Raw genomic sequence first — 14,472 nt, 5'->3', positions numbered from 1 at the left:
GCACTGTTGCAGAGGGGAACCTCCTACCATACTGTTTATTTCTTCCACTCCGCTATTTAGCCAGGCCACATCTTCGGGGCTGGCCTGCCGATTGGCCGGGACCCTCTACTCTGTCGACTCATTCGTGGCATTGCTCGTCCTCTGACTCCTCGCTATTCCCATCTTCGGATGTCTCGATGGGCTTGACCTTCTTGTGTGCCTGGCCGGACAATGACTCTTGTTTTTAAACAATTGTCGACCTAGTTGACCACCTTGCTCCGTCTGGTCTCCTTTTCGTCACATGTCTGACGATCATGGTGCTCTGTCCTTCACGCCGGTTGGGGTCTCTTTCTATCTCGCCGAACTAGGACCTTGTCTTCTGTCCCTATCACCGCTTTCCTGCGGAACCATCCCTTTGCGTCGTCCATTGTCTTCAAACTTATCTTTTTCCCACCCGTGTCTGTTACTGCTTTTCCCTGCCCTGGGTACGTATATGTATATATTCACATGATGTGTTTTATTTAAGTGCAAATATTATCTTCTGTACTGTATGTCCCAGTTTGGTTTGCTGTTACGTTTTCGCTGTTTCTCTTGTTTCAGTTTACCGATTTGCTGTGCTCTATGACATTCCTGGTGTTCCGGATGGTTATTCTCCAGTTCGGTTTTGCCGTGGTTCCAGTTTGACTTGTATTTTTTCAACCTGTTTTGTTCATGGGGACTGTTTCAAAGAAAGAGGAGGGATCTTGGTGTGGGCGGACTTATATAATATGCTGTGTGCTGCTATTGGTTATTTCTGTTTCTGTTATGTTTCTTTGCTGTTATGAGGAATCAGTAAAGAGAGATATGCAAAATATTCGCCTCCTGTCTTTAATAAAATCCCGATTATTCGGTCACTAACGCTAGAATAATCAACAATTCTAGGGAGCTCAGTCACTGTTAACACTAAACTGTCCATGGCTAATTTTGGATATGGTAATTTTTTGCAATTTTGTGGGTGCCCGCAATTTTAAGGAGGCTTGACATGTTTAGCGTCTCTACCTGACGTGACCCAGTCTTTTATATTTTAACAAAAAATTGGGTAATAATAAATGTTTTTATGAGATAACTTGGCGAAAAAAGTTTTTTCATTCCAAATTTTTGCTACCTTTTTCATTATATAGTAAAAAAAATAAAAACCTCAGTGGTGATTGAATACCTCCAAAATAAAGCTCTATGTGTCCCTAAAAAATTTTAATTTTTTTTTGTTTTGTTTAGGGTTAGGAGGGGTTTTGGGTTGGTGTTTTTCTTTTTCTTTTCTAGCTGAGACCCTTAAGGGGAAGAAGGTTTTAATATTAATGAACATTTAAGGTGGTTGCTCTAAAAGGAAGTTATGAATATTTTTCCTTTCTGTTTTCAAATTTTTTTTCTCTTGTGATAGTCTCTTAACATGATGTTTATATATTTATATTGTTATATATAGAAATAATAACAAAATATTATGCAAAAAACATTTCATTTTGGTACAGCCTTGCATGATTGAAAAAATGTCAGTCAAAAAAACCTCAGCACTGAATACTGAAATATGTCCTGTACAGGAAGGGAATTTAATACCCCAGTCTTCAAGTGGTTAACATTTACCACCAAATGAAGGTCCAATTTGTCCTGAACAAAACAAGCTATAATCTGCCTGGAAACACTATGGGGTCTATTCACAAAACTGCCGTAGGCAGTGTGTCTCGAAGTGAAATGAGCCGAACGCTGTTCGGCTATTCACTTCAGGCTTGTATGACTGATTTCAGCTGTATACCGACTGAAATCAGCCGTACATTGGCTTGCTGCGGCTGGGTTCAGGTCGGCCGAACATGCTCAGCATGCTCGGCCGACCCGAAGTGCATAAGGAGTTTGACTCAACCGATCCAACATTTGGATCGGCTGAACCGAACCTCCGGCAGGCTACTCGCTGCTGTTCGGCCTATTCTCATAGGGGCCGTAGGGCAGCGAGTGAATAGTCAAATGCCGCCGAGCGGCATTTGGCTCGGCTATTCTGCTCGGTACCTCAGTGGTACCGAGCAGAATAGAAAAACAGTTTAAAAAAGTAGAAAAAAAATAGAAAACGATTAGCAGAGCCGGAGGTGATATGCAAGCCGACTCTGCTGAGTTCTCATGGTACTGACATATCAGCGTCCCCTGGTTGCCAAGTAACCAGGGGACGCTAAACTGTCAGTACCATGAGAGCTCAGCATAGTCGGCTTTCATATCATCTCCGGCTCTGCTAAACTCTAATTGTAATGCAGGGGGGAGAGAGCACCCCACTGAAATTATGGCAGATAGCAGAGGAAGCAATAGCGTCTTTGCTATCTGCAAGTCTCTTTTTGTTTATTATTCTGACAGCTGCTGCCGTCAGAATAAAAAAAAAACGGCATAGGAATGCATAGCTAGATTCCTATTGGCTATTTCAAATAGGCAATATCCTATAGCAAGCTGGCTATTGCACCCACCCTCTGCTGCTGTCAACCACTAGAGAGGACCTGATGGAGAACTTCAGGTCCCCTCTGCTGACTGACAGCAGCAGTGGGCGTGTGCAATAGCTACTTTGCTATTGCAAAGTGAAATAGCCAATAGAAATCTAGCTATGCATTCCTATGCTGTTTTTTTTTCTGACTGATGGTGGCCGGCGGCTCCGATGTCAGAAGAAAAAAAAACAGAGCAGGGAAATGTTTACTCTGCTCGATCAAGCAGAGTAAACCTTTCTGGGAGAAAGTGTTTCTCTCCCGGGCGGCCGGGAGCCGCATTCTAATAGCGGGAGAGTAATGACAGATCAGCGTCCCTGGTTACCTGGTAACCAGGGACGCTGCTCTGTCTCTGCCAGTGGCCGGAGCCAGCCGTGAGATGACGGCTGGCTCCGCCTAGCTGTCAGTAGCAGGCCATTCGGCCAGCTTCGCCTTGCACCTCGGCTCAGTCTAGCCGAGGCATATGCCTTCGTCTCGACTGAGCCGCTCAGCCAACTTCGGGAGCTGTACGGGCTATAGTGAATAGTCCGTACTGCAGCCCTTCAGTTCTACTGAACCAAATCGGTCCTGGGGCCGAAGCGAGCCGAAGGATCAGCTGAAACTATGGCTAGATCCTTCGGCAGCTTTGTGAATAGAGCCATATGTAATTGCAAATATGTGTACAGTTTTACTAACAAGTGCCAAAGTTGCAAAACTGGGTTCAGATGTTAAAGTATATTTCTACTTTTGCAGCCAAATTGGGATAACACCTACTTTATATTTGTTATATGTTCTCATTCACATAACATAACAAACATTTTTTTAATTGCACTTTGCACAAAACTTGTTCTATTTTGGAAGAAAAGTTGTTCTCTGTACTGAGTTTGTCTAGGAAATGCAAGGGAAAGGTGGGGGTGGTGAATATTAGCAAACTCTGCTTGTACTGTGGTGGCAGATATCAATATCTTGCAAACTAGATTTCAACAATGTCAGTCTTAACAAAGGCTTAAAGATCTAGATGCATTGTATGTCAATGAGAGGGAGCTAAGTTTTCTATGGGGAAAATTGAGAAATTATAAATTGAGAGAGAAGCTTGTAAAGGCCTGCTACAAAGATGCATCTAAAAGGTAAGATATATTTTTTTAGAATTATTTTTAGATATGGTGTGTGAATAGGAATGCATAACAAACATATAGTGAGGTTTTCTCCAATATGAGTGCAAAAGTGGAAAAACACTTTAAGTTTAGTTTTACCTTCATCATTTCGGTTTAAGATACCAAAGGCTCTGTGTCTACAAGCTCCTGACCTATTAAATCCAGCCCTGTTTACAGGTAATGCAAGAGAAACACCAGTGGCGTCACAAGGGGGGTGCGTGGGGTGAGGCCCGCACCCGGGTGACACCTTTGGAGGGGTGACACCAAAATGACTCACAGTCATTTTGTTGTCACCCCCCTCTGAAAAGTCGGGTGCTCGGTCATGGACCGAACGTCCGACAGTATCAGGAGAGAGGAGGGGACCTGGTGGCATACCTTATCCCGCCTGGTGACCGTTCCCTGCCGCGCGTGCGCGATGATGTCATCGCGCACGCGCGTGGTGACCTCACGCACATGCGCAGTGACGTCTCGGCAGGGTGACACTAGGTTACCGCTCCAGGTGTCACCCAGCCTCGGGACGCCCCTGAGAAACACAAGGCTGCTTTTTCCTATTGTCATGCATACCAATGACACTTTTATTAATTCTATTGAGATCTGTGCACCTATCTATTTTAAGCGTAGTCTCTTAAATACAATCTCTCAAAAAAAGATTGGGCTACCTAATATCTAGTCTAGAAATAACATTTCATTCCATGTCTCATGTTCTCTCTGGGTTTTCCTCTTAGTTCTCAAAACCTTCCTGTTGAAATTCATAATATCTTTGCTATCTGTTCTTGGCTGAAAAAAAAAGAGCTGTGAGAAACACTAGTATGTTCCAGCATCATTTCCTGCTTTGACTCTTGAAACAATTTTGAGCCTAAGATGAGGCTTGTACTTGTAATTAGGATTTTAGCCTCCGTAAATTGCAATTGAATGTTTCCTCCAGAAACTGGTCTCCTTATCTTCAAAGCCTTACATTTTCCTTCATTTGTAAATCTTTCTTTTTATCTCTGTATACCTTTCTAATGTGTGCCCTTTCAGGAACAAAGAGCTTTTAAAATGCATCATCTATATTTTTTCCTATTTTTCCCAGTTTGTCTCTCTGTGGCTAAATGTCTATGACTGTAGACAGTTTTCTGTATGTTGAAGATTTCTGGTATCAAAAGACAATGAATAATTACCTATTCTGGCCCTTTTTTACATTCCCAGCCTTATTTAAAAGAGTTTTCATTCTTAAGCCTGAACGCCGGGCAATGTAAAAGATAAAATGCCTAAGTTCCCCAATGTAGAATTCATAGTTGACAAGTTATATTTAAATTAAGAGTATGTTTTTTGACTTTTATATTTTTGAACAGACATCACATAAAGCCCTAACAATCTTTATTTCTTCGGTTTGGGGAAGCATGCTGGGTGACACTCTGGGCAGATGCCAGCCAATCAATTAAATGGGGAGGGGAAAGACAAACGGTCCATTACTTCAGGAAACTCCCACAGGCAATTCATTATTATTGTCAGCACTGCCTGCAGAAAGCTGGGAAGGGGTACCAGACTGGTAACCTAGTACAGAGGCAAGCTGTAGTGGTCATAGGTACATACTATAGGAAACAACTTAAAAAAATGAATTCCCAGAGCTGATATAGCTCCTTTTCTTCACACAGATCCAACATTACCTACACTAGGATGTTTTATTCCAGCTAAAACTATGCAGGGCACTTTCCATTTCTTTGCTCAGAGTTCAGTTTTAAATGCAGTAACTCATAGCAACCAAAGTTCACTTTGCTGATTTTAGACTAGTACAAGATAGATTGCTATTGGTCACTATGAGTTACTGTATTTGAGATATATCCCAACTCTTTAGTGAAAACCTGAAGGCCAATATTTTAACTGCATGTGCTGTGCTATTCTATTTTTACAAGCGAGGTTATATGTACATATTACTGAACACTAGTTATTGCAATAAAAAAACAACCTTTTTCTTTACCCATGTTCTCCTCAGGGTGATGGGAGGACTTATACTAATGTCCTTCGGTCACCCACAACTCAGTATATAGCGGGCTATTGCTCGCTATATGCTGAGAGAGCAGAACCGTGCTGCAGCCGGGACGGACCCCAACAATACTGTCAAGATGCTATAAACAGCCACACTTCACAGGACAGCTGCAATGATGAAGCCTTCCTGTGAAGCACGGCGCCAGTTTACAGTGCTTTAGGTTAAAAATATAAAGTGCCGGTATCGGCACTTAGTTTCGGGGCATTTTCACGAGTACAAGTACTTGTAAAAATGCCCAGTATCGACACCGATATCGGTATCGGTGCATCCCTACTTTTTACATTTTTTTTCTTTTTTGCTTTAACCGCTTGAAGACCAGGTGTTTAGACCCCCTTCCTGGCCAGGCCATTTTTCAGTATTCAGCGCTGCAGTACTTTGACTGACATTTATTCCATCATGCAACGCTGTACTGAAATGAATTTTATACCATTTTTGGGGGACAGATAGAGCTTTCTCTTTGTGGTATTTAATCACCACTGGGGGTTTTATTTTTTACTATATTCAGGAGAAATTACTGAAAATTTCACCCACTTTTTTGGTAAAATATAAAAGACGGGGTCACGTCGGGTAAATGGACACCAAACATGTCAAGCTTAAAAATTGCGTGCACTCGCGGAATAGCAAAAAACTAGCATACCCAAAATTGGCCATAGGCAACGCTTTAAAAGCTTTTACAGCTCATCAGTTTAGTGTTATCAGTGATTGATGGCCCTAGAATTATTGCTCTCATTCCGACGTTCGGGGCGATATGTAACATGTGCGGCGTAATGGGCGCAATCGTCATTTTCGCAGGTATGCGCACCTTACGCATGTTTACATGTGTGTATGTAGGGGTGGGGACTTTTTAAAAAATTCTTTTTTTAAATTCTTTTTTATGTGTAACTTAACATTTTTTGGGGGGGGGAACTTAAAAAAATGTTTCCTGTTTTTTTTTTACACTTAACTTTATTGCTATCACAGAGGGGGCTGAGAAACCCCTCTATGTGATAGCAAAAGAGGTGACAGGTCCTCTTTATGGAGACATCAGGGGTCTCCAAGACCCCTAATGTCACCTAGGACCCCCCTGAAGAAGCTGATGAAGCAGAGATCTGCTTCATTAGCTTCTCTCCAGCATCTGAAGCTGGAGAGTGACACGAGAATGTGGAAGTGATGTAATATACACCACTTCCGCATTCTGACAGCGGAGAGGGGACCGGAGGGAGTCCGGGAACCGACCTCCCTCTGATCCCCTGTGACAGAGGCAGTATGCTGTCCCGGGCTCACACCAGAGCCCGGGACCAGCTTGACAGCGGGAGGGGGGAGGGGGGAGCCGCGGAGGGGGCGCACGTCACGGGACCTCATACAAGCGATCCGCCAGGCGGAAGTAACAGGACGTGTATACACGCCCAGTTACATCCAAGAAGTTAACTACCTCCCGGCCGGCCGTTGTGTATACACGGCCGGCCGGGAGGTAGTTAACCTTTTTTTAGGTTTTAGGGTCTTTTTTAGTGAGGCCTACTTTTTAATTTGTGTCCAAAGTATCTGAGCTTTAGTTTTCCAAGTCCTATTTCCCAGTTTGCTGTATGAGTTTATTTTCTCAAGTATGGACAGATTTGGCCTTATAGTCCAAAAAACTGTCACTGGTTTTCTCCAACAACACAGCTTGCAGCATTGTTTTACTCCAGCTCTTACTTTAATATTTTACTATAGGAAAGATCATAGTCTGATTACATGAGCATTTTTTGGACAATGAGCTATTTCTGCTCCAATTACCTTTGTAATAAAGCTGTGGGAGGATCATGGTCCTTGAAGATAAAGTTGAACACGGACCTACAGGATCATTGCAATCATCATTGTCAATCATGCAGGAAGTATAATGAATCCTAACAAAACATTAAAAAGTAAAATCTTTACAGTAAGCAGAACACCACAGGCACATGCCTTGTCTCAGAGGAAATGTGGAGAAGGGGAGTTCAGCTTATACATCGTGTATAACCAACCTGCAATCAACTGATTGGACAATTGACTGAATAAGACATTTAGCCTGCAGCAGCAAATTGATTGAGATCACAATCCTTTTCCATGCATATTAATCCATTTTCTTTGAGCAGCTGAGTACAATGCATACAACTGCCTTTGTAAAGATGTTTGAGAATCTGTATTTGCTATTAAAGTGGCATGAATCTAATATAATGTACATCACACACACTGCCAATAATACCTATTGTGCTATAAAATGTTAATGACTTATTCAAACTAAACTTTTGCCTATGTATGTTTAAAGTATTCTGAAGCATTCTGGAATATTTAAATTTTATATAAATGAGGGAAATAAAAACATGCATACATATTAGCACACACAAGTACATATAGGCCTTTTTTTAAAGTGACCCTTTACTTTGCATATGCAGGGAACAATAAGAGCTTAGAAATGTATTAAACTCTTAAACATTTTTCAATAATGAATCCAGATCAAACAAATATATATTGTCCAGGAAAGTATTTCTTTGAATTTTTGACCAAGCACTTACAGTTATCCTTCATCAGCATTCTCTCAGCTCCACTTCCCTGAACATCCTGACCAGTACACGAACACAAGGGGCAGATCAGGCTTGGCTGATCTACTAGCTTGGAGAAGTGAGGAAGAAGAAGTGGGGACCAGGGAGGAGGGGAGTGACTTGCCCTGCAACGTCTGTGTGTTTGTGCAGAACACACATCTTACTAGCACACACTAGGGTGGCTCAATAGGACCCTGCAAGGGAAAGGAGCAAGCCTAAAACAGGATATCAGGGTCAGTGCTCAGGATACCAGCTTTTTAAAGAACCTTTTGACTTTAATATCACTTTAACTTAACTGTTCCCCTCCCCTGCAGCATGTACTCACCTTTCAATAAGTACCACTACATTCAGTCACCAAGACTGGGAAAACAAAGCCCTATCTAAGCCACTGTTGTTACCAGTGGCGGAACTACCACCGGTGCGGCCGCTGCGGGAGCACCAGGGCCTCAGCCTTTGGGGGGGCCCAGCACAGTTGCCCGCCGCTGGATAGCGCCGTGTCCAGCAGCCGGCGGGCCCCCAGTCTCTGCTCCGGGAGTGTCGGTTCTAGTCGGTCGTTCCAGGGATCAGGTGAGTATTAAAGGGTTATTAAACCATCTGGTTTTTTTTGCATATATATAAGGCTAGCAAGCAGTAGATACAGTATATGCAAAAAGTTGAAAAAAAACCAAAAACGCTTTAACACGGTTTAAACTTACCTCGTCTTTGCCGCGCGCTCCCGACCGAAAATCCGAAACTGCTCAGGCGGCCGCAAAGCATCTTGGGGCGGGCGCATGCGCAGTTCGGATTTTTGGCCGGGAGACGAGGAGAGACACAAGGTAAGTCTATGGCCACATGCACCCGCATGCAGACACCGTGGGACAGGAAGTGCCAGCAAGGACAGAGGAGACAGCACTGGATCGGAGACCCGCAGCAGCGCCGGAGGGACAGATGAAAACATCAGGAAAGAAGATCGGATTAGGAGACATCAGTTAAGGTAAGTGCTGGCATTTACATTGGGGGGAGGGGGAAACATTTACTTTAATGTCACTTTAACCACTTCCGGGCCGCAGTATGTCTATAGACAGCGGCCTGCAGAAGTGGGTAAAACAAGAACACGGCTGCTTCGGCAGCCGTGCTCTTGGTACTGCTTTTAACAGCAGGCGATTGCTGTGTAACTTACAATTGATCTGGTGTCTGAACAGCCGCCTGATCGTTTGTACCGTGTGGTACCCCCGCAGCGGCCACTGGGTCGGTGGGATTCCCCGCAATGATCAGAGAGAGATTCAGCCGCTTCCAGCCGCTGATCTTTCCTCCGATCACTGGACGCGGAAGTGCTGTGTATTACATCACTTCCGGTGTCAGTCTCTCAGAGCCAGGACAAGAAGCTGGGAAAGCAGATCTCGGCTTCCTCAGCTTGTTTGGGGTCTCTAGGTGACATTAGGGGTCTAAAAGACCCCTGATGCCTCCATAAAGAGGACCTGTCACACCCTATCTGCTATTGCACAGGGTGCTTGTTAGTCCCCTATGTAATACCAATAGGGTTAGTGTACAAAAAAAAGTGTTTAAAAATGAAAGTAACATAAAAAAAAAATTAAATGGGAAAAAAAATGTTTAAGTCCCCCGCCCCCCAGATACACACGCGTCGGAGTGCCTACATGCGAAAAACGACAATTGTGCTGCACATGTTACATATCGCCTTGAACGTCGCAGTGAGAGCAATAATGCTGTTTTTCTGCCGATACAGCAACGCATTCCTGCTTTCTTTCCTCCCCGCCTGGCGCTGCTCTGTGTCCCAGCGGGGAGGATAGAAAGTGAGAACCGGCCGAGCGCTGCAGGAGGAGAGCGCTGTGTTTGTGTTTTTTTTGGGGGTCCGCCACTGGTTGTTACATATCATTTACTGTATATTCATATGTATATAGCATGGCAATGGTAAAGTAAAGTGCAACTGTGTATTTTTTTTTCTAGGATAGGGTACGTTTAAAACCCATGTAAGATTTTTTTTGGCTGTCAGTGTTAGGGTTATGTAGGTGTAAGGTCAAGCTGCTGGTGCTGAGAGCCAACATACCAGTTGTGGGGGCACTCAGAAGCCACAAAGTCTGATTTTGTCACCGGGCTTTTAGAAAGAAATTTCATTTATGGATATATGAACAATTTGTAGGAGATTGGGCTAAGCATGCATAAGGTAGATGAGTGATTTGCACAACTATTGTTTGTCATTTTGCCATTAGTACATGTGTTGTTACATAGCTAGGCCTCCATATGATTTTTAGCTTCCCCTTTGACCTAGGCTCTGGACAGAACATCAGTCATAGCCCTGGAGAGTTAAAGGAGCACTGCAGCTTAACAGCTTCATGTAGTTAGTGCAGGGGCATTGCTAGGATTGTGAAAGACCTTGGGCACCCTGGGGAGAGCAATGATGTGGTTACATGCGCTATGGCAAATGCTTGGTGTGACCCAATTGGACTAGCACTGGGAGGGGCTTAAAAGGGGTATGGTTAAATAAAACCTTAGCCTGCTCACTGTATATGGCATGCATATGCCAAAGTCCTTGCACTCACAAAATGTGCTTTAATTAATGTGCCATAAATGAGAGTCTCACAGGCACATATAAACCTCAGCACAATAATTAAACAAAAGAAAGTTCTTCCATTACATATATGGTATTCTGCACACACAAACAGTAGACAAAGAGCTAACACGTTTTCTGTGCTTTCCTTAAAGAGCAATGTCTTTACAATAGTTGGGGATAACTTGGCAACCAGCAACTGTTGACACAATTAACACTTTGATCACATCCCCAGCACAGCCCTCTTCGTTTTACATCATAGCCCTTTCCTCTTCTGGGAGTGTCTAATTACTCTCAGTACTAGCTAAGGTCCTCCACCCTACCCCTAACCTCCCTAGATACCTTGTATATAGCTGCCCGTAGAATAGCGTAGGAGTATTCTATAGAAAGTCACTTGAGTGACAGTTCTTAGTCTACTGTTGCTGCTAATATCACATCTAAGATGGTGGCACCATGCAGAAGTCTCAGTCTCTTTAAAGATACAAATCTTGCATAAAATATGTTAAATGCACATATAATCTTATAAGCAGATATTGTTGGAATCAATGATCTAGAGAGAGGGTCTATTTAATACAGGTAAACCAATAAATATGTGTTACATTTTCCCTTTCTCCTGCAGAACTTTTAAAACTACATTGTGATTAGCAAGGTTCCACAAGTTCCTTGTTTTTTCTGATAAACCTTTCTGTAGACACAAGACACTATGTACACTGAGTTATAATACAGAAAGCATCCCTGTTATCACCTTTTTTGTGCATGCTCCTCAGACTAGCTTATGATTGGTTGTCAGGAATCAGCAGTGATCATGCACATCTAAAGGAATGCCTTAATTCATCATGAAAACGCTGCATCTTCTTTCCTTTAGCATATTGGATTTTGTACATAAATCAGAATATGAGGAAGTCTTGTACGGAAGCAAACAAATACGAAAAGCAATATGTAACCACAATGGGGTTTACTTATTTTTTGCTACATTTTTGTCAAGGTGCACTTTGTTTTAACAGGGAAACATTACTTTCTGAATTCTAAAGGCAATTAAATAAAAGCATTTATCAACATGCTAATACATCTTTGTAAACCTAGGTAATGTGTTATAATATATGTATGTTTTAGGAAAGGATGTAGCCTTTCTTGGAGCTAGATAAAATGTCAGATAGTTTCTATGATTTGGTTTCTAAAGTCAGAACGGTTTAAAAATAATTTTGACTTAAAGGAGAACTATGAGATGAGTGATTTCCACTCACCTCATAGTTCTAGCCGACCTGTGACCATGAGACTGTTACAGGTCGGCTTAGTAGATCAGGAGGTGAGCGAACACATATGGGGTTCGCTCACCTCTCGATCCTGTCACGGCTCTCTGCCGTGACAGGGGGAGGGACTGGATTCCCCTCTCCCTGCTCCGATCTGCCAGCGCTGACTGGCGGAACGGACGGGGGAGGGGGCGGGTACAGCTGGCTCTGCCTCTAGATAGGCAGAGCCAGCTGTCACTCACGCAGCTGGGTGGATCTCGACATCGAGGTCGGGATCCGCTCTGGCTGCGGCGTCTCAGTATACCGCGAGCTGTAGCTCTCGGTATACTGAGCTTAGGGTAAGGGGAGGACGCTAGTTTGTGTCCTCCCGTTACCCTAAGGAGAACTATGGGGAAAAACACTGACCCCATAGTTCTCCTTTAAACTTTCTTTTTCAGGGTGGACGACAACCTCTGGTTGTTACTGTTCCCAGTGTCCCTGCTGGGGAGAATTGGTCTCAAACTCTGTTAGAGTAACATTGGGACTGAAAATGGGAAATCTCCCTAAGACAGGCATTTCAAACTCAAAAGAAATAGTGTGCTAAAGTGTGTACAATAAATATTCTTTGGGAGTGGGGGGCACACTCTTATTGCCCCCCCTTTCCTTTCCAGGCCACATGCCTGGGGCCCTCCAAAAATGGAATGGGGTTCTCCTCAAAATCCATACCAGACTTTATCCAGGCATGCAGACTGGCTGGTTAGGAAAGGGAGGGGCAGTAAGTGTGAACTGTACTGCATCAGGCCACAAGCCCTTAACATGGGAAGGGAACCTTACCAAGAGAGGACGGCAAAACTTTTCCTTCCCCAGGAAAGGTATCTCATGTCCACATCCAGTCTGCAAGAGGACCTTATTGACATCTTGAAGCCCCTCTTAAAATAAGGGGGCCCCCAGATACCCAGTGCCTCTGTACATGAATGAGTAAGGGATACCACTAGAAACTCATTCACAAAAAATGTAGAATGTAAAAACACAGACATTGTAACAAAGTATTTTATTGAAAAATAAAGCGAAAACATGCTTTGTGTATTAATTGAAGACCTGCATTGACAATCGTCTCTTGCAGCACTTTTGCCGCAATTAACAGCTTGCCATCTAGCTGCTGAATGTCAACATGGTCATGATTATACTTTGGTCGCTGACATCACCCAGGATCTCCCAACCAGCTTGTTTACATTTTTAGTAACTTGTATGAAGGTGGTTGGGTGGGCAAGGAGCAGTGTAATGTTGGTGGACAGTGAATACTGCACCACAAGGGCAGCTTTTCTCATTGTACTGGCATTGCCACTCAACCAATTAACCATCTTGAAGTAAATGTTTTCTCTTTCTGGAGCTGTATTTACTAGGACAGAAAGTGTCAGTAATATGTAATGCTTTGTCCTGTCCACTGTGCTCAGTCTGCTTTGAATTTGGCTGAATTTATGGATTTCATGCTTCAGTTTTGTAATTTCTGACTGTGCTCTATCTGATGTTGATATTGTTTAAAATTGTTATTGTGCTGCTTTCAGTTTAATCTACATCCTATGCTATTTTACTTTTATATTTAATTTTTATGATCTTTTGCATTAACAGAAGTTGCTCTACATATTTACTGGCCTACTCAGCTTTTCCTGGCTGTTAAGCAATTTTTACATCTGAATAAATTTAGGAGCTTTCCCAAAGTTATGGCTTGGAAGTCTAAGAGGGTTATTCAGTATTGAGCCGAAGGATCCAGCCATAGCTTCGGCTGATCCTTCGGCTCACTTCTGCCACCGGAGCTCTTTGGAGCCAGAGCCGAAGCTGGGGAGAACGGTCTGTCGAAGCAGACAGTTTTCCCTGCAACTGACGACAACTGACTGAGTTGTCGCTGACAATGCTGGACATCATGCTTGACCCTGGATTATGTCGTTGGATCAATTTTTGGGATTTTTTAACATAAAGGACTTGTCAAAATTCTTTGTTGTGTGTGGTTTTTTTTTTCAATTAATTGAATTTTAATTTTCTAAAAGTCTGGTCTTTTTATTTACAATTGTATTTAAGCCTGTAGTGAATGGGTAGGGGTACAAATACCCCTTACTCATTCACAAGGGGGGCATATCTAAGTGCCCCTTTATTAAAGAGGTACCCCAACGCAAATAAGCCCCTCTGCCCAGGATCAGCATGGGGACAAGGCGCTTTCTGGGGGGGGGGCCTTGGAAAAGCACCCTCCCAGTGCTGAGGGCATGTGGCCTGGTATGGCAGGGGGGGGGGCACTCGCTAGTCCCCCCCCCTTTCCTGCCCTGCCAGGCCTGTGCTCGGATCAAGGGTCTAGTTGGGAATTTTAAGGGGGACCCCACCCCCCACCCCCATTTTTGGGGGTGGGGTTCCTCCTTAAAATTCCTACCAGAGATAAAGGGCCTGGTATGACTTTTGGGGGGAACCCCACACATAATTTTATTATTCCTACCAGACCTAAAGGGTCTGGTATAGTTTGGAGGGGGGCCGACAAGCAGGAT

The sequence above is a fragment of the Nanorana parkeri genome, unplaced genomic scaffold (genome assembly GCF_000935625.1).
Source record: "Nanorana parkeri isolate BGI_ZX_2015 unplaced genomic scaffold, ASM93562v1 scaffold253, whole genome shotgun sequence".
NCBI lineage: Eukaryota > Metazoa > Chordata > Amphibia > Anura > Dicroglossidae > Nanorana > Nanorana parkeri.
The sequence above is the reverse complement of the archived record's forward strand: the minus strand, read 5'-3'. Positions refer to the sequence as shown.